Genomic DNA, 21404 nt, shown 5'->3' with positions numbered 1-21404 from the left:
GTACTTCACCCCACAGGCAGTCCCCTACTTTGGCTGTTCAAACTCCGTAGATCAGGGGATGGAATTAATTTATTCATACACATTCTTTATTTACATTAACCTGCACTGGTCGAATGCCCTCTAACATTTCATTTATTTTCTCTGTTGCTGTTTATTCTCTTTTTGAATATTTGTACAGGTTTTGGAAAAGAATCAAACACTACCCCTGGTAAACTGTTCCACTCCTTCACACCCTTCCCAATGAATGAAAATTTACCCCTATCGCTTCTGCTAAAATTCCTTCTAATTTTATATTTGTGGTCAGTCCTGCCAATACAATTATTTTCCAACTGAAGCCTCTCACGGATATCTCCCCATGCTGCTTCTCCTGTATAGGCTCTATATAAACCTATAAGTCTAGTTTTCTCCCTTCTCTTACTTAAAGTTTCCCACCCTAGTTTCTTTAACATTTCTGATACACTACTCATTCTCCTGAAATCCCCTGTTACAAATCTTGCTGCTTTCCTCTGCACACTATCTATTTCTTTTATTAGGTATTCTTGGTGAGGATCTCAAACACTGTTTGCATATTCCAATAATGGACGAACCATACTTAAGTAACTTTTCTCTTTTAATTCTTTGTTGCATCCTTTAAGTAGCCTCATTATGACATGTAACAATCTATAGGCTTTCCCAACAGTGTCATCCACATGACCCTTCCAGTGCAAATTACTTTCAGATCTTACACCTAAGTATTTGCATTTGCCATCTTTTGGGATAACTGCCCCATCCAAAGTATATTCAAATTCAGTTTTAAAACTCCTGTTTGTAAAAGTTGTAACAGTTGATTTGCCTCCATTAACCTTCATGTTATTCTCTTCAACCCATTGTTTAATACTCTCAAGGTCCGTTTGTAATTCTGAACAATCCTCAATGGTATTTATTTCCCTATAAACAATTATGTCATCTGCATACAATCTTATTTTTGATGTTATGTTGTTCCCTAAATAATTTACATATATTAAGAAAAGTAACGGACCAATTATACTACCCTGTGCAATTCCCTTCCAAACTTTCTCTTCCTGCGATATGTTAATTCCTACTTTGAATTTCTGAACCCTTGAATTTAGAAATGTTTTTACCCAACGTGTAACCCTTACATATAATCCTATTTCCTCCAATTTCTTTAATAATATTCCATGTTCCACTCTATCAAAGGCTTTGGAAAGATCTATGGCTATGCAAACTAACTGGCCTCCTGAATCCAGTTGATCTGATATATCCTGCTGAAATCCCACCAGTTGTGCCTCACAAGAAAATTTCTTTCTAAATCCATACTGGCTCCTCATGAACCAATTTTTATCATCACATATCCCTCTGATGTACTTTGATATTAAACTCTCCAGTATTTTACAAACTATACTGGTCAGGCTGATTGGTCTGTAGTTCTCTGGTTTCCTTTTATCACCCTTTCCTTTATAAATTGGTATTATTATTGATTCCTTCCATACCGTTGGTATTACACTATTATATATGACATAGTCAAAGAGAAATCTTAAATAAGGCACTATGTACCACCCCATTGTCTTTATCACCTCCCCAGTAATTTGATCACTTCCTGCTGCTTTTCCTTGCTGAAGCAGTTGGATTTCTCTGAAAATACCTTCATTTGTGAACAAGAAGCTTCTTGTTTCCCTCTGTGTCTGTCCCTCTGTAACGTCTGTTTCGGTTTCCAACTCCTGACAATCATCTACTGAATGTCTAAATTCCCTACTAAAAAGGTTTGCTTTCTCAGTATCTGTTAAATAGTGTTCACCCCCTTCTCACACCATTGTAGGAATTTGGATTCCATTTCCTTTTTGATTCCTGATATATGAATACAGCTTTTTCCATTTCCCTTTGTGGTCATTACGCTCTTGAAGAATGCCATTCATATAATTCTCTTTTGCTTCCTTTTTCACTCTATTCAGTTCCATCATTAGCTGTTTTCTACTTTCTCTACTCTACTCTACCTTCTTTGATTTTCCTGTTTACTATTCTACATTTTCTTTTTAATTTTCTTATTTCCCTTGTATATTAAAGAAATTCTGCGGTCATTTTACCCTTTCTAACAGGTACAAATCTCTTCTCTCCTTCCCAAATGATTCCTTTGAATTTAGCCCAAAGTGTATCCACCTTACTCCCTTCACTTATCCAACAACTGAATTGTGATTTAAGGTAAGTCCCAAATTCATGAACTTGAGGTTTTCTGTACAATTTCTTGTCTTGTGTGACCCTCTTATTAAGCCTTTTTGGTACCAGTCCTACATCCATTATAACAGCCTTATGGTCACCTATTCCTTCAATTACCTCAGTTTTATCAACAATTTCCCATGGTTTAACCAATAATACATCTAGTAAGTTATTGAGATGAGTCGGTTCTTGTACTACTTGTGTAAATCCTCCCTCCCAAATTAACTTATTTACCAGTTTCTGTTCATGGGCTTCACTTGCAGCTCCATTCCATTCAACCTCAGGCAAGTTTAGATCTCCCCCAATTATTACCAAAACATTATTATTGTTTTGATGAGTATAATCTGTTATTTTCTCAAATATTTCCATGTCCTTTTCCTCTCTTCCAGGCCTGTATGTTCCTATAATTCCCACCTCCTTCATATTATCACAAATTAATTTCATCCCTTTTATCGGTAAACCTTTCATGTGAACAATATGTTTCCTTCACCAGAATAAACACCCCCCTCCCTTTTTATCTCCTCGGTCTCTACGATAGACTGTGTACCCTTCTAGGAATACTTCTCTATTACCCACCCCTTCTCTCAACCACGATTCCACTCCTATCACCACATCAGTCTCATAAGATTCCATCAATATATTAGACTGCAGGCTTTCGCCACAGTCTGCCATTAAGACCAAGTCGTCAGCATAGGCCAAACTGCTCACTACATTTCCACCTAACTGAATCCCACCCTGCCATTTTATACCTTTCAGCAGATGATCCATGTAAACTACGAACAGCAAAGGTGAAACATTACAGCCTTGTCAAACTCCTGTAAGTACCCTGAACCAAGAACTCATTCTACCATCAATTCTCACTGAAGCCCAATTGTCAACATAAATGCCTTTTATTGATTTTAATAATCTACCTTTATTCCATAGTCCCCCAGTATGGCGAACATCTTTTCCCTCGTTACCCTGTCGTATGCTTTCTCTAGATCTAGGAAACATAAACACAACTGCCTATTCCTCTCGTAGCATTTTTCAATTACCTGGCGCATACTGAAAATCTGATCCTGACAGCCTCTCTGTGGTCTGAAACCACATTGGTTTTCATCCAACTTCCTCTCAACGACTGATCGCACCCTCCCTTCCAAGATGCCAGTGAATACTTTGCCTGGTATACTAATCAATGAGATACCTTGATAGTTGTTGCAGTCCTTCCTGTTCCCTTGCTTATAGACAGGTGCAATTAGTGCTTTTGTCCAATCTGACGGTACCTTACCAACACTCCACGCTAATTTTACTACTCTATGAAGCCATTTCATCCCTGCCTTCCCACTATACTTCACCATTTCAGGTCTAATTTCATCTATTCCTGCTGCCTTATGACAATGGAGTTTATTTACCGTCCTTTCCACTTCCTCAAGCATGATTTCACCAATATCATTTTCCTCCTCCCCATGAGCTTGGCTCTTTGCAACACCACCAGGATGATTTCCTTTTACATTGAGAAAATGTTCAAAATATCCCCTCCACCTCTCCAGTGATTCCCTGGGATCTATTATGTGTTCACCTGAATTACTCAAAACACTGTTCATTTCCTTTTTCCCTCCCTTCCTAAGATTCTTTATTACTGTCCAGAAAGGTTTCCCTGCTAATTGACCTAGCCCTCCCAGGTTATTACCAAAATCTTCCCATGACTTCTTTTTGGATTCAACAACTATTTGTTTCGCTCTGTTTCTTTCATCTACGAACCAATCCCTGTCTGCCTCGGCCCTTGTTTGGAGCCATTTCTGATAAGCATTCTTTTTACATTTACAGGCTGCTCTCACTTCATCATTCCACCAAGATGTTCGCCTTGTCCCATCTTTACACACGGTTGTTCCTAGGCATTCCCTTGCTGTTTCTACTACAGCATCCCTGTATGCCACCCATTTACTTTCTATATCCTGAACCTGCTTACTGTCTACTGTTCGAAACTTCTCACTGATCATATCCATGTACTTCTGTCTAATTTCCTCGTCCTGGAGATTTTCTACCCTTATTCGTTTGCGGACAGATTTCACTTTCTCTACCCTAGGCCTAGAGATACTTAGTTCACTACAGATCAGATAGTGGCCTGTATCATCGAAAAATCTGCGGAAAACTCGTACATTCCTAACAGATTTCCTGAATTCAAAGTCTGTTAAGATATAGTCTATTATGGATCTGGTACCCCTAGCCTCCCATGTGTAGTGGTGAATAGCCTTATGCTTGAAGAATGTATTTGTAACAGCTAAACCCATACTAGCACAGAAGTCCAGCAAATGCTTCCCATTCCCATTAGCTTCCATATCTTCCCCACATTTACCAATCACCCTTTCGTATCCTTCAGTTCTATTCCCAACTCTCGCATTGAAATCGCCCATTAGCACTATTCTATCCTTGCTGTTGACCCTGACCACAATGTCACTCAATGCTTCATAAAACTTGTCAACTTCATCCTTATCTGCACCCTCACATGGTGAATACACGGACACAGTTCTTGTCCTAATTCCTCCCACTGACAAATCTACCCACATCATTTACTCATTTACGTGCCTAACAGAAACTATGTTGCGTGCAATGGTATTCCTGATAAAGAGCCCTACCCCAGACTCTGCCCTTCCCTTTCTAACATCCGTCAAGTACACTTTATGAGCTCCTATCTCTTCCTCATTATCTCCCCTTATCCGAATATCACTTACTCCTAACACATCCAGATGCATCCTCTTTGCTGACTCATCCAGTTCTACCTTCTTTCTTCCATAAGCCCCATTAATATTGATAGCTCCCCATCGAATTCCATTTCGTTCGCCATGTTGTTTCCAAGGAATCCCTCGCCTGTCAAATGGGAGTAGGACTCCATTACTCCCATAGGTCTGAGGCTTGCTTAAAGTGTTCTGAGCTCGGTAAATTCATGAAGCAGCATGCTGCCCTACTTGCACATAGTCCAAGTGAGGATCTCTGCTCTAACGGGTTATGGACCACCGGTGAATTGTATAGTCCTAGCCGCCTGAGCACAAGGAGGGCCACGACTCAGAATATGTCCGAGATGCCCACTCCCATTCCATAGCATCTGGTATCCCGACTCTCAGGACCACTTACTAAGCCACTCAGCCGTTGCCCATGGTTCACGAACTAGGATGTGACTACAGTAACCCACAAACCTGAAATATATATTTAAAAAAACAAGTGTATATTTTGAACACTACAGTGATATACTATTGAGCTTTGTGTGTGATTTAAGCAGGACACTCTTATCCATTAAGCTGCAATATTCAAATACAACATTCTTTCCATTCACTGCAGCTTTTGACGTTAGTCCACTTACAGGTAACAATGTCACAATTTTTCGTGTTACTCCCCTTTATTCCATGAACTAAAGGGACATTCTACTGCAGCCACAGTGTTGTCATCTGGCACATTGATGTATCAGTGCTCCTGAAAATAACAAAGCATGATGACACTGCTTTATTAATGTAGTTATTTGTTGGTTAATAAGACATAACTTTCAGTCTTCATTATAGTAAACAGTATTGCACTGTTGAAGTCCTTCATAAATGAGTATTTACTCAAATTGGTTCCTATTACTTGATGGAACAAATAAGCATATCATGTACAGGTTTTGAAAACATTATTACATGTCCAAATATAATTGCACAGTGATAAGGGTTAATGTTGATTTATATTTCAAGTTGTTGGCTACAAAAATATCACTTATAATGTTTTTGTTTTGAAATCCAATTTTTTTTATGGTCATGTATTCTGTAATATTTTCGAAGTTTGTGTCAAATTTCCTGATAGTACAATGTTATTTTGTAGGTCTTTTATATGCTATCATTTCATCACAACAGTTTTAGCCAGTCAATACGTATTATTTACTCTGGACATTTTATTTTGGGTGACATAACTTTTGGTTGCCCCTCTTGTAGAAGCTGTTAACTGTAATAATAATAAAAATAATAATTTTATGAACTCAGCTTCCATGTGCAGGAAGTATTTAGGCTGCCTGAATGCCAATGTCATATGACATGGAGTGCCATAGGTATGTAGGTGACTGATTTTTTTTTGAACTTTATAACCTCAACATATACAAAATGCACTTCATGAACTTCATTTTTAATGTCTGTATTAATGTAAAAACTCAAGTCAATAATCAAGAAGAGAACAGTACAAGATTTTCAGTACAAGATGTTGTATTATCTCTTAAAAAAATACACATTTTTCATCTAATTTATATTAAAAGTATATGATTTCATCCGTCATTGCAGATATCCTCAGCTTGTAGAAGATACATATTCCAAAATATACAGCAAATGCATGACAAGTAAACACACTAAAATCATTTCAACACATTGAAAAACTTTGTGTATATTTCACTGTTGTCTTTCTTATTCTATATTTTAATGCACACTTCTTGTGTATACTAATGGTATTTCATTATAAAAAGAGGATGTAATATGATGACATTTAAATTAGTTGCATTAAAATCTCTTCTTGGTAGGTGTGTGTGTGTATTTAATATTAGTGTCTTGATTAAATTTTAATGAGGTTTGTTGTTGTTATTAACTTATCAAGGGAAATTCTCCAATATGGTTTGACTACTGTATGAATGTATATTTCATCAGTTGAACTGGAAGAATGTGCTTTCAAATATTTATTGAGAAATCTTGGAAAAAAAAAAAAAAATTACTGTAGGGAGTGTTGAGAGTGTTGTTACTCACTTTCCTGCTGGCCCGTTTAGAATGGTGAGCATGTAACAGTATTATATCCATATTGCATATGACTGACTGCATGTGTCAAGCAGCTTTTAAGGAGGAGATGTTGTAGGGTTAGAAAGGGTAAGACTGTGAGTAAAACCTATAAGTGAGTGGGGGGGGGGGGGGGGGCTGTAGTTCATGTCATCATTGTTCGTTTTATTACCTTTTTTTTCTGAGAATTTATTTTTTATATTTCCTCTTGCAGAATATTAATATTTGCAGTAATTTCAATTCAGTTATGCTTGGGGTGCATAAAATAATTAGTTCCTGATCTGTGGTTATGAAAGTGCAGGTATTATCCGCACACTTTATCTTGGTGCATTTGTGTACAGGGTGAGGAGTATGGAGGAGCTGTCCCGGTATCGATAGTGCTGCCTGGTGCTGCCAACTGAATGAAAATGAAATCTGAATTGAACCGAGAATATGATCGATCGATATGAAATTTCTAAACCGTTATCATCTTAAGCCAACAACTATGTCACATACACATTATATAACATTATAAAACATTTCTTGATGCGAATCTTGTTCCTAGCATGAATTCTATACTTTGGCTTTGTTGTGTAAACAACAATAGTACTAGTACGTAAAGTGTACGCCAGATGTCACACAACGATGCTTAAGCAATTCATAGTTTGTGTTTCAAAGGTTGCCAGTACGAATCTCGAAGATCACCGAGGTCGACCGATTCAGCACTAGGGTGTAAATGCACCAAGATAAAGTGTGCAGATAATACTCATCAGTGAGTATCCTACTACTGTATATTTTTCTGCTTTAATATGTTCCTGATAGCGTGCTATAAAACTTCCCATGTGGTCAATATATGTCACATTACGTTGAGATCATTTAAGTGTGTAATTGCCTGAATTTCAAATTCATTATTTTTCTGGATAACTAGCTGTAGTAACCGGCTTTGCCCGGATAATTTTTGAATGTTTACCTTTAAGATTTGTATTGCCTGTTAATGAAGTGAGAAGTGAATTTTTGTAGTATTCATAATTGAGATGATGCTTGATATTTCATGAACTATTGTGTAGTTTTAGAGTTATTTATGTGCTTGATTTCAAGTTTTAGATGATTTTATTTTCGAGTAAAACTTTCTTTCTGTGGAAGCTTGAATTGACCAGGAAATGTTTGATCCTATCAAAATATAATATGCATGTATTTAACCATCGTGCTTTAGATATTGTGTACATGATACCAACTGCCATTAAGACTGTCACGGATCAGCCTTGTGACTCCAAAACCTGTCGATTCAACAATAATCTCGTTGATTTTAGACTATTTACTTTTCACCCATCTCAGCCCCTGTCCCACTGGAGGCTGAACGTAGGCTTAAACGGTATCTAGAGCATCACAATTCATCTCCGTGACACAAACAATGGATTTAACATTAATATTGGTTATTTTCCATTATTTTTACATGTCATCCCCTCCCATTCCCACGCTAACAGGGATAGAAATTTCTCACCTCCATAGTAACCAGGTTTGGTTAAAAGGTATACTGCAACATAACCACATACATCCATAATCTCAGTTATTTTTTCATTCATTTCCACCCCTTCTCAACCTCCATTCCCACTGCGGCTGAAGAATGACTTATCTGGCATCCAGAGTGTCACATTTCGACTAGAAAACTATGGATTAGTGAGTGTTACCCCCACATCAGTTTTTCACTTAGTAAGTCGTGTTTACCATGTTTATTATTCTTTTTTTTTGCTAGGGACTTTACGTCGCACCGACACAGATAGGTCTTATGGCGACGATGGGGTAGGAAAGGCCTAGGAGTTGGAAGGAAGCGGCCGTGGCCTTAATTAAGGTACAGCCCCAGCATTTGCCTGGTGTGAAAATGGGAAACCACGGAAAACCATCTTCAGGGCTGCCGATAGTGGGATTCGAACCTACTATCTCCCGGATGCAAGCTCACAGCCGCGCGCCTCTACGCGCACGGCCAACTCGCCCGGTCCATGTTTATTTGAGAGTTATTCTGGAACATGCATACATCCATAATATTGGTAATTTTGGATACTTTCCCTTTTCACCTCTCTCAACCCCCATGCAGATGGGGACTGAACTTGTTTTAAACGACAACCGGGTTGCCAGTATTCATCTCAGTGACCCTGGAAACTGTGGGTTGTAATTAATATTGGTCGTTTTCCATTATTTTTATTCTGTATTTCACCACCTTTCCACCCTCACACATAGCGGTGTCCTACCCCACAGTTTTCTTTCCCAAATAGTAAGTCATATGTGTACCATGTTTGATTGAGAACAATGCTGGAACATGCGATCATCCACCTGTAATCTCAGTCATTTTGACATTCTTTTTTCACCCTTTCTTGCCCCCACCCAATTGGGAATGAACTTCGACTTAAACAGGATCCAGAGTGTCACTGTTCTTCTTAGCTACCCCAAAAAGTGTGGATTCGACACTAATATCGGTCATCTTCGGATATTCTTGCATTCACCCCATTCTTTTAGGGGTGCTAGGGGTTTATTGCCCTTAGAGTAATTTTTCCAGGTAGTAATTTATATGTGTATCATGTTTTGTTGAGAGCTGAGCTGGAACTTACATTCATCTGAAATCTCTTTCATCTTCAGCACTTTATTTTTTTTTCACCCCTTTTCGCCCCTTTTCCTGGTGGGAACTGAACTTGGACTTAAACGACATCTGGAGTGTCACTATTGATGACCCCAAAACTATGTATTGTACATTAATATTGCTCTTTTTGTGTAATTTTTATATTTCACCTCATTCTACCTCCGTTCCTATGGTTGCTAACGGTATTTTACTCCCACATTTTTTAGATAGTAAATCGTATCATGTGTGGCAAGTTTGTTTGACAGCTATGCCGGAACGTACACACACTTAAGTGCATAATGTCGGTCATTTTTTTTGGATATTTTCTTATTCACCCCTTCTCACCCTTTATGATGAATTGGGCCGAACATTGACGTAAACGGCATCTAGAGTGTCATATTTCATCTTAGTGACCCAATAAACTATGGATTCGACAGTAACATCCGTCGTTTTCAATTAATTTTACATTTCACTCCCACTGCTAGGGGTGTTAGGGATGTCATGCCCCGCATATTATCTTCTTTTTCATATAGTAAGTCACATTTGTACCAAGTTTGATTGAGATCTATACACGTATGTCCATAATCTCGGTCATTTTTTACCCCCTATGCCGATGGAGCTGAACGTGGACTTAAACGACATCCGGACCGTCACTGTTTGTCTCAACTACTTCGAGAATTATAGATTCAATGATTTTTATATGCCGTCCCAACCCACCCCAATCCCTAGGGGTGGCTTATCCCACAGTGTTTGTCTCCAGATAGTAAGTCATATGTGTACCAGATATGGTTGAAATTGCTGCAGTGGTTTAGGAGGAGATTTGGAATTTATGCCCATAGCCTACATACTTCCCTTTTTATATTGTATTACATACACTCGCCTTTGGTCGTTGCGAACCCCCAGCTGCTCTTTTTAAGAGTGGGTGATAATTCATGTCATTCCTTTATTGATATTCTACATTTTTCAAAGTTTCTTAAATATTTTTTCGGTGCCGATAACCTTAGATATTAGGCCCCTTTAAACAACAAGCATCATCATCTTCATCATCATCATCATCAAATATCACATCTAGTAAACAGCTACATTCTTCAAACTGGGCTGATCTATCAAAGTTGGTCCTACGACATGAAAGTACATCTCGATCACAGCATGTTGGATTGTTATTTTCAAATAACAGGCACGGTCATGAACCTCCTAGCAAGAATACTTTATGAAACATGGCGGTGTGTTCCCATCCGTCTATATACAGCATTTCTTACCCGACTACCATGATGTAATGTAAGCTGCTGTTGCCTAGCGACAATCTGTCCATCAAGTCGATCCAATCTTGGTGCGACTTTGCAATTAAATTACTTACATAAAATTACTCTAAAAACAACCCATTGAATTTCGTTCAAACCGCTTCCTAAACCCTCTCAGGAGTAATGAGAAGAAGTTGTGAAATTTTAAGCGAAATTTGTCCTGTAATTTTTGAGTTCATTTGAGGCAGACATGCAAGCATTCATTTATATATATACTGTGATGAATATAAATTCTTTGCCTTTTTATTTTGTATGGAAAATAAAGTTCGCTGAATGAAGTCAGAACGGTCGATCCGCAACACTGGCGACACTCAACGCTGCACCTACGTAGCAGCAGATATTGACCACCTGCTCCCAACGTTGTTCAGTTGAGCTTCGTGTGTGTGCCGTGTAAGACCTGTTTGACACAGTGCGTGTTTAGTGCGTTGGATCTGAATTGCGAACAGGAACATGAACGACCAAAAGATCAATGTACAGTTTTGTTTTAAGCTTGGTAAGACACCGAAAGTAACACATGCGATGCTGGTACGTGTTTATGAAGATCAAGCACTGTCCTTGAAGTGTGTGTACGAGTGGTTCGCCCGTTTTCGAGGAGGCCGAGAAAGTGTTTCCGACAAACCCGTAGCGGAAGACCGGCGACCGCCGTCAGTGACTAAAATATTGAGAAGGTAATAATATTCGTATGGCCTCAGCTACCGTGTGCAGACATTTCGATTTGACGCCATCTGTCTGCCTGCTCGTGAATTTCGACGTTCCGTTTTACTCTAGGCCCACTAGATGGCAGACAGAGGTAACCGGATCTCTCTTGGGCGTCTATGGCTGAGATTTAATGTATTTTGTCGGGTAAACACCAAATGTGTCACCAGAGATATTTTACATGCCGACATCGTACGACATGGAGTATCGAATGGACTTTTCTCCGCCCTTCAAAAATCCGACTACCTCTGCCGGGTTTGAACCCGCTATCTTGGGATCCGAAGGCCGACACTCTACCACGGATCCACAAAGGCAGCTTATTGAGAAGGTGAGGACATTAATCATGAATGATAGGCGATTAACTGTGCGCATGATAGCGGATGAACTGCAGGTAAACCGTGAATCCGTGCGACAAATCGTTACCCAGAATTTAGGGAAGACGAAAACGTGTTCTTATCTTACGCCACATCACTTGACTGACGATCAGGAGCAGGCATGTTTAGAGGATTCACAGGATTTTGTCGAAACGGCGAATGCGACACCAAATTTCTTGAACTGTATTGTCACTGGGTGAAACCTGGTGTCTCAGGTACGATCCTGAAACGAAACGACAATGCATGGAATGGCGTTCTCCGGGATCCCCTTGTCGGAAATAGGTCAGAGCCGAAAAGTCACGCATCAAACTCGCTTTGAAAGGAAAGAGATTTGATGATATTCCTGACATCCAGCGAAACGTGACGAGGTTTTTGAACACCATCCATAAGAAAGCCTTCTTGCAAAGTTTCCAGGACATGTATCGCCGATCGCAGCAGTGCATAGTTATGGCAGGGGACTATTTCGAAGGACAGTAAGGTCACTGTCGTGCATTGTTCATCTATGTTGATAGTACAGGACTATTCACCGGCCTTTGTTGTCACAGGTTGTATATACCAACTGCCATTAAGACTGTCAGTACACACTAGCCGCCATCTTTAGGAACTTTGTGGAGATATTCATCATATAACAGGTATTAAATGGTTAAACATTCAGTTTGTTCGGAACTGTGCATCATCAGTATGAGTTATGAACCCACGGGCACGAATAACTCTTGAATTCGGTGTGACATGGAAGAAAACAACCCCCGAATGTCATCATAAGGGATTTTTCCATGCCTGAAACATAAGTTTTGTCACTTCATGAAGATTGCTGGCTGGAAGCTTGTATGACCGTATACGTCTGCCCGCCACATACCAGACCTGCTCTATGTGTGGCAAATCAGGGGACCGGGCAGGCCAGTCAAAGATCCATACAACCTTCAAGGCGTTTCCGGTGTCATCTGCAGTGTGAGCTCTTGCATTACCCTGCAGTAATGGCCTCGTCATGAAGAGTATGTCAACAGAGTTTACGGTTCATGCCACACACTGGCGAGCGTTTAATCTCCCCTCAACAAGTACCAAATTCATCCTGTTGTCATATCCAATTGCTCCTCGCACCATAATTCCAGGAGTTTTAGAGATATGTGCCTCGATAATCCCTTCTTCCTGTGATTTTTCACCAGGTCTTCTACGGACATGTTCACGTCGATCTGACATCCACAAACAGAAACGATGCTCATCGCTGAATGCCATTCGATGTCCCAGTTGACTCTGGATCTATTCCATGCAAGTCTCGGTTGTCTGTGGTTTGGTGTCAGCGGTAAACAACGCATGGCAACTCGAGATCTCAACCGAGCTTTCAGTGATCTGTTCCCGACAATTTGTGGTGACACGCTGCCTGTCAGAGCCGAGCGACGAATCCCATGATGATCTCTCTGTATAGCCCTTCTGGAATGACCCGTGCCTTCTCTTCGTGCCGCGCTGCTGTCCTGAGTCTATCTCGTCACTGCTCGTTCCGCAGTCATTGCACTGCAACCGTCTATCTGCTCAGTATGTCGCTATGATACCCCATATCCCTTATGACAATGATTCGACCTTCCACAAAGTCCGAAACATGGTGATAAGCTGCATCTAGGCATGCTGTGTTGCGATCTCTACTTGAAAAGAGAGAGTAACTGTAGACACACCCAAAAGACATCACGTACACTCACTAGCCGCCATCTTTAGGAATGTCATTTCCTGTACTACCAATTATGTCGTATGAAGATGTAATTTTAATCAGCATGTCTCACAGGCATGGTATCAGTTTGGTGGCATTCGGTCAAGGTATTCATGTTGTAACACTTTCCATTTCATACTGTGATGATTATAAATCACTTGCCTTTTAATTTTGTATGGAAAGCTATATTCAAATTAAATTTATTGAAGATATTGTTGAATAATAATAATAATAATAATAATAATAATAATAATAATAATAATAATAATAATACTGAAAGTAAGCGTGGCATAGTCTGGCCTATGCTGACGATTTGGTCCTAATGGCAGATTGTGCCGAAGGCCTACAGTCTAATATCTGGGAACTAGAAAGTAGGTGTAATGAGTATGGTATGAAAATTAGCCTCTGGAAGACTAAATTGATGTCAGTAGGTAAGAAATTCAACATAATTGAATGTCAGATGGGTGATACAGAGCTAGAACACGTCAATAATTTCAAGTATTTAGGTTGTGTGTTCTCCCAGGATGGTAATATAGTAAGTGAGATTGAATCAAGGTGTCGTAAAGCTAATGCAGTGAGCTCGCAGTTGCGATGAACAGTATTCTGTAAGAAGGAAGTGATCTCCTAGACGAAACTATCTTTACATCGGTCTGTTTTCAGACCAACTTTGCTTTACGGGAGCGAAAGCTGGGTGGACTCAGGATATTTTATTCATAAGTTGGAAGTAGCAGACATGAAAGTAGCAAGAATGATTGCTGGTACAAACAGGTGGGAACAATGGCAGGAGGGTACTCGGAATGAGGAGTCAAAGGCTAATTTAGGAATGAACTCGATGGATGAATCTGTACTCATAAACCGGCTTCGGTGGTGGGGTCATGTGAGGCGAATGGAGGAGGATAGGTTACCTCGGAGAATAATAGACTTTGCTATGGAAGGTAAGAGAAGTAGAGGTAGACCAAGACGACGATGGTTAGACTCGGTTTCTAGCGATTTAAAGATAAAAGAGGTATAGAACTAAATGAGGCCACAACACTAGTTGCAAATCGAGGATTGTGGCGACGTTTAGTAAATTCACAGAGACTTGCAGACTGAACGCTGAAAGGCATAACAGTCCATAATGATGATGATGATGTAAGTGTGGCAAAATTCTTCTTCGTACAGTTCGGTTCTTTGAAGAGTTTGCATTGAAGTTTATTTCTTCTTTTATTAATTATTCTGTCTGTGGTTCTTTTTGTAGCCATTGTTATCTCCTACTATGCAAATAATGGTGATTTGTTTTTTAAATCATTCTGCAAATGGGTGTTATTATATGCTCTATTGATCAGATTGTAAAATGCAGCTCTGTTTTGAGATTCGGGGTGAAGTGAATATTGCTTTATTGTGTTAATAAGTTGTTTTGATTTCCGATAGATTTTGAATGACAGGTAGTTATTATTTCTTAGTACTGTGACTTCTAGCGACTTTAATGCGTGTTCATTTTCAGTATCTATTATGAATTTAATGTGAGGCTTTGTTTTATTTAATTGATCTTGTACAGTGAAATAATTAGTGACTTTTTGGCCTATTATGGCAGTTAATGCTATTGACATATGTAATTCATAATATGATTCTCTTGATGCTATTTAGTACTTGTTTTTCCAAGTTATCAACGTATATTTCCACTATGATTCTGGAGGTTGGAGCTCCCAATGGAAGTAAGTTTTGCTGATGTATGTTGTTACTAAAAGAGAAATAATTATTATTAAAAACTGTTTCTAAAATGATCATGAATTGTTCTTTTTTAGGTTTACTTAATTTCCTTTCTTTGCAACAGATATCATTTAATTAATTTAATTGTACAATTAACTGGTATTTTAGAGTACCAAACTAAACTCCAATTCACAACAGCCCCCCAAGGGGCTTGCCTACCAAGCGACAGCTGCTTAGCCCAAATGCCTGCATATTGTGATGTGTCATGTTGTCAGCATGATAAATCCTCTCAGCTGTTGGCTTTCTAGACCAGGGCCGCCTTCTCGTTATCTGATAGCTACTTAGTTCTAATCATGTAGGCTGAGTAGACCTCGAACCAGCCCTCAGATACAGATAAATATCCCCGACCTGGCCCAGCATCATACCTGGGGCCTCTGCGTAAGAGGCAGGCACGCTACCTCTACACTTCAGGTCCGGCGTTTTAGAGTACATGTTACTAAAATCGAAAGAATTGATAGTGTGTAATGGTCATAATTTAATACACTGACTGACAGAGCAAATGCAACACCAAGAAGGAGTGGTCAGAACTTTATGCCAATTGCAGGGTAGACTGACGTCACTGAGGTATGCTCATGATGTGAAATGCGCCGCTGTGCTGCGCACGTAGCGAACGATAAATGGGACACGGCGTTGGCGAATGGCCCACTTCGTACCGTGATTTCTCAGCCGACACTCATTGTAGAACGTGTTGTCGTGTGCCACAGGACACGTGTATAGCTAAGAATGCCAGGCCGCCGTCAACGGAGGCATTTCCAGCAGACAGACGACTTTACGAGGGGTATGGTGATCGGGCTGAGAAGGGCAGGTTGGTCGCTTCGTCAAATCGCAGCCGATACCCATAGGGATGTGTCCACGGTGCAGCGCCTGTGGCGAAGATGGTTGGCGCAGGGACATGTGGCACGTGCGAGGGGTCCAGGCGCAGCCCGAGTGACGTCAGCACGCGAGGATCGGCGCATCCGCCGCCAAGCGGTGGCAGCCCCGCACGCCACGTCAACCGCCATTCTTCAGCATGTGCAAGACACCCTGGCTGTTCCAATATCGACCAGAACAATTTCCCGTCGATTGGTTGAAGGAGGCCTGCACTCCCGGCGTCCGCTCAGAAGACTACCATTGACTCCACAGCATAGACGTGCACGCCTGGCATGGTGCCGGGCTAGAGCGACTTGGATGAGGGAATGGCGGAACGTCGTGTTCTCCGATGAGTCACGCTTCTGTTCTGTCAGTGATAGTCACCGCAGACGAGTGTGGCGTCGGCGTGGAGAAAGGTCAAATCCGGCAGTAACTGTGGAGCGCCCTACCGCTAGACAATGCGGCATCATGGTGTGGGGCGCTATTGCGTATGATTCCACGTCACCTCTAGTACGTATTCAAGGCACGTTAAATGCCCACCGCTACGTGCAGCATGTGCTGCGGCCGGTGGCACTTCTGTACCTTCAGGGGCTGCCCAATGCTCTGTTTCAGCAGGATAATGCCCGCCCACACACTGCTCGCATCTCCCAACAGGCTCTACGAGGTGTACAGATGCTTCCGTGGTCAGCGTACTCTCCGGATCTCTCACCAATCGAACACGTGTGGGATCTCATTGGACGCCGTTTGCAAACTCTGCTCCAGCCTCGTACGGACGACCAACTGTGGCAAATGGTTGACAGAGAATGGAGAACCATCCCTCAGGACACCATCCGCACTCTTATTGACTCTGTACCTCGACGTGTTTCTGCGTGCATCGCCGCTCGCGGTGGTCCTACATCCTACTGAGTCGATGCCGTGCGCATTGTGTAACCTGCATATCGGTTTGAAATAAACATCAATTATTCGTCCGTGCCGTCTCTGTTTTTTCCCCAACTTTCATCCCTTTCGAACCACTCCTGCTTGGTGTTGCATTGTCACTGTCAGTCAGTGTACTTTTGGTAGCATTACACACTTCTATGGAAGAGTGTTCTCCTTGTTTTAAATTGTTAATGAACTGTGTTTGGTAATGAAATAAATTCGGTGGACAAATTGAGTTTCACAATCTCACGACCAATTATTTTATTCGGCATTTGGTTGGTATCCTACTTCTGCTGTGCTAGACAGAATATATGAACGCTGAGAAGCAGTGTCTATCAGTGCCCTAGCAGGATGATCATTGTTGCCATTTCTTGTATTGACTAAAAGTGCCTGCATTTGCACATTGCAACTGTTTGAAAGACTTGCAAGTGCTTCATCATCTTGTGTTTTTACCTCCTTTGAACTATCAATCATCTGATGTAGAGTATCACAAATAATGACACAATGAGACTTGTCTCAACTTATACACTTTGTCTTCGACAACAAAAACAAGCCCTTTTGCTGTCCAAAATGTGACAATGCTCTGAGTCTTAATAAAATTTGAGCACTGTAGTTGGAGGAAGAGAAGATGTATCCAGGTCCTCGCTTTGCAGTGGTAAGGAACCCAGCACCTACAGGGTTATATTCTATACTATGTACACGCTGCTTTGAATCTCTTTTCCCGTCAACATTATATGAGTGGACTGACAAGCCAAACCCAGACACAGCAAGAGTCACTTTACCTTGTGCTTCAACTTCTGCCCTGTGGAAGTGAAGAAGATTCTCCAAGACATCTTTTGAGGACGACTCAGAGTTAATCGCTCTCTGTGTGTGAGTGCTACTGCTTTCCCATACTTTCAAAAATCCTCTGGTACACACGAGGATACTAAAGGCGGAAGTATGGGGCCATACTATTCTGATGTTACATCCAACGTGTGAAGATTTCTAAGGTGGCACAGCAACTTATCATACAGAACAGACAGAGACACCTTTTTGGCATAGATTGTATTCTGCAAAATGATTTTCTAAAGCTACCTAATATAGAGTTCAGTTACCTGAAGCAATCTGTACACCTTGAGAGTATTACAGGATGGTGTGACATGGAGACTTGACCCAAACCAGTCTACACACCTGGAGGGTATTACAGGATGGTGTGACATGGAGATATGACCCAAACCAGTCTACACACATGGAGGGTATTACAGGATGGTGTGACAGAGATCTGTACTGAAACAGTCTACACACCTGGAGGGTATTATAGGATGGTGTGACATAGAGATCTGTACTGAACCAGTCTACACACCTGGAGGGTATTACAGGATGGTGTGACATAGAGATCTGTACTGAACCAGTCTACACACCTGGAGGGTGTTACAGGATGGTGTGACATAGAGATCAGTACTGAACCAGTCTAAAAACATGGAGGGTATTATAGGATGGTGTGACATAGTGATCTGTACTGAACTAGTCTACAATCCTGGAGGATAGCGCATGATAGTGTGACATAGAGATCTGTACCGAACGAGTCTACACTCCTGGAGGATAGCATATGATAGTGTGACATAGAGATCTGTCCCAAATGAGTCTACACTCCTGGAGGATAGCATATGATAGTGTGACATAGAGATCTGTACCAAACGAGTCTACACTCCTGGAGGATAGCACATGATAGTGTGACATGGAGATCTGTACCGAACCACTCTACAAACTTGGAGGGTAATACAGGATGGTGTGACATGGAGATCAGTTTATATACAAACCTGGTGGGGCCAGTGATAATGTAGTGTGATTGTCAATTTGCGGGTTTTACCAAGGTGCCCTCAGTTTAGTCCCAGTCAGTGTGCATGTGACATGTTTGAAATAAGGGCCATATTCCTGTGATTTGGATTTCTTGCAAGACTAGATGTTGTGTGTTCATGACAGTCACAGAAAGCTACAAGCCTGCTTTCTTGGTCTTTGCATAAATTAATGACACTTACACACATAATAAAACTCTAATAATAATATATTTTGTGTTTGTTGTTTCAGTAGAAATTCAGTGGAAGTAATTAACTACTCCAGCTATTTAAATACTGCAGTTGCTGTGTGAAATGGATGAGAAAGTAGACATCAAGGAGGAACCAGTCTGGCTGGAAGGAGCAGCAAGTACATCATTCGTAAGTATCATTCCTGATTAATTTATAGTCCTTAAAATGTAATTCATGCTCAACAACTCTGTATTAACGATATTTGTCCTATTACCGGAAGTGAAATCATGTAATATACTGTTCTTTTAGTTCACCAACATTCAGCATTATTCTAAATGATTCATCACATTTTAAAATTTTATCCTGGAATGATGTTTGTTGCATGATGAACAGGTACTTGTGCAGTTGTGGGTGGTAGAATACTCATTGGCCATGAGATCAGGTTGTATGTCATTCATTTTTGTTGGAAATAATGGAAGCAATGATGTCATTTTTCCCTTGCAGTCTCTTTTCACTCTACTGTTCCTCGCTCAGTGCATTGATACCCTGGTGTGAGCAAGTGGCTGCACAGTTTGGGTCACGGAGCTTGCATTCGGGAGATAGTGGGTTCAAACTCTACTATCCGCAGTCCTGAAGATGGTTTCCCATGGTTTCCCAGTTTCACACCAGACAAATAATGAGGCTGAACCTTAGTAAAGGCCACGTTCGCTTTGTTCGCACTTCTAGCCCTTTTCCTCACTATCATCACCATCACCTATCTCCGTTTATGTGATATAAATTGTAAAAAAAAAAGGTATCCAGTGGTTTTATTTTATTGGTAATATTCTAACTGCAGTGCAGATGAATATTACTTGTAGTCATGACATGTCCAGAGGAGGTATAGGCTCGTAATGACCACTGGTGTTGATAATGACGGCGATATGTTGAGCTGGTTCTGTGATGCAGATATAGAGAGATATAGGTTAGCATCCCAGTAAGCTGAGGTACTTTTTACCTGAAACTGAGAGCTGGTTTGTGATCTCAGTACCATGGACTTTGTCTTCTTCATTTGGTTAAGTTGATAGTGACATTAATACTACAGTTTTTTGAATAAAATAGTGATATTGACTTATTGGACCCTGCTCGACTAAAATTGTGAGATGAGATGTTCAAATTCACAATTGCAGTATTCATCAGATTTACTTTTTTTTCTATTTGCTTTACATCGCACCGACACAGATAGGTCTTATGGCGACGATGGGATCGGATAGGGCTAGGAGTGGGAAGGAAGCGGCCGTAGCCTTACATCAGATTTACTGCTACTTGGCTCGCTCATTACAGATAATTTTGGCATATGTATGGGGAATTCACTAATTATTGATTTTGCTCTTTTTCACCACATTGACTAGATTTGATGATCAATTTTGTTAATTGGGTTTTCCAGCAGTCATTGTTATGTGACTGTGTGGTGGTATATGAATATTTTTAGTGTGATACATTCACATTTTTAGTATTTTTAGTAATATTTCTATGCTTCTCCTCAATTTATTTTTGCCTTTTCTGTTGATTTCGATAAGTTATTTACCAATGTTTTTACTTCGTGATATGAAAAGTTTGTACTGGGAGGTGGAAGATGTACAGCTAGCTTCAAGGGGAGGGATACATTCACCTGATTCTGAACCACTTTGTTGAGTTTTGTTGATGATTCTGGAAAATATACACAGAGCATCTAGAGTAATTAAAAACCAATGTTAATTTGGAGCTATGGGAGGGGATAATGATTATTTATACTCTTCTACCTGAGCAGCCTATGGCATGCAGCAAAGGAAGATCACCATTTGTTTGAAGACTTAACTCCACTCCTGAATGGAGGTGTTGGGGTAATGTGTGGTGTCAGTGTTTCTACAACTATAATACCTGGTGTTGGCAATTAAGTAGGAGCTGCCTGGCCAAGGCGGTAAAGGCGTGCTCGGTTCACCCGGAATGACGTGGGTTTGAATGTCCACCAGGAAGTCTTAAAATTTAAGGAACAAGATTTCCACTTCCGGAGGTGCATATGGCCCGGAGGTTCACTCAGCCTACACCAAAAATGAGTACCAGGTTAATTCCTGGGGGCAAAAGCAGTGGGGCGTAGAGCTAACAACTCTACCCCATTACGTGCCAAAGTTACGAATGGTGGAAGCCTTTACCAGGTTGTTCTCATACCTGCATCCAGTCCAGTGGTCCGAGATTTACTCCTCCAGGTAGTAATACAAGAACATGAAATTACCAGGAT

Source organism: Anabrus simplex, chromosome 5 (genome assembly GCF_040414725.1).
Source record: "Anabrus simplex isolate iqAnaSimp1 chromosome 5, ASM4041472v1, whole genome shotgun sequence".
Lineage (NCBI taxonomy): Eukaryota > Metazoa > Arthropoda > Insecta > Orthoptera > Tettigoniidae > Anabrus > Anabrus simplex.
This window is presented reverse-complemented; position numbering follows the sequence as displayed.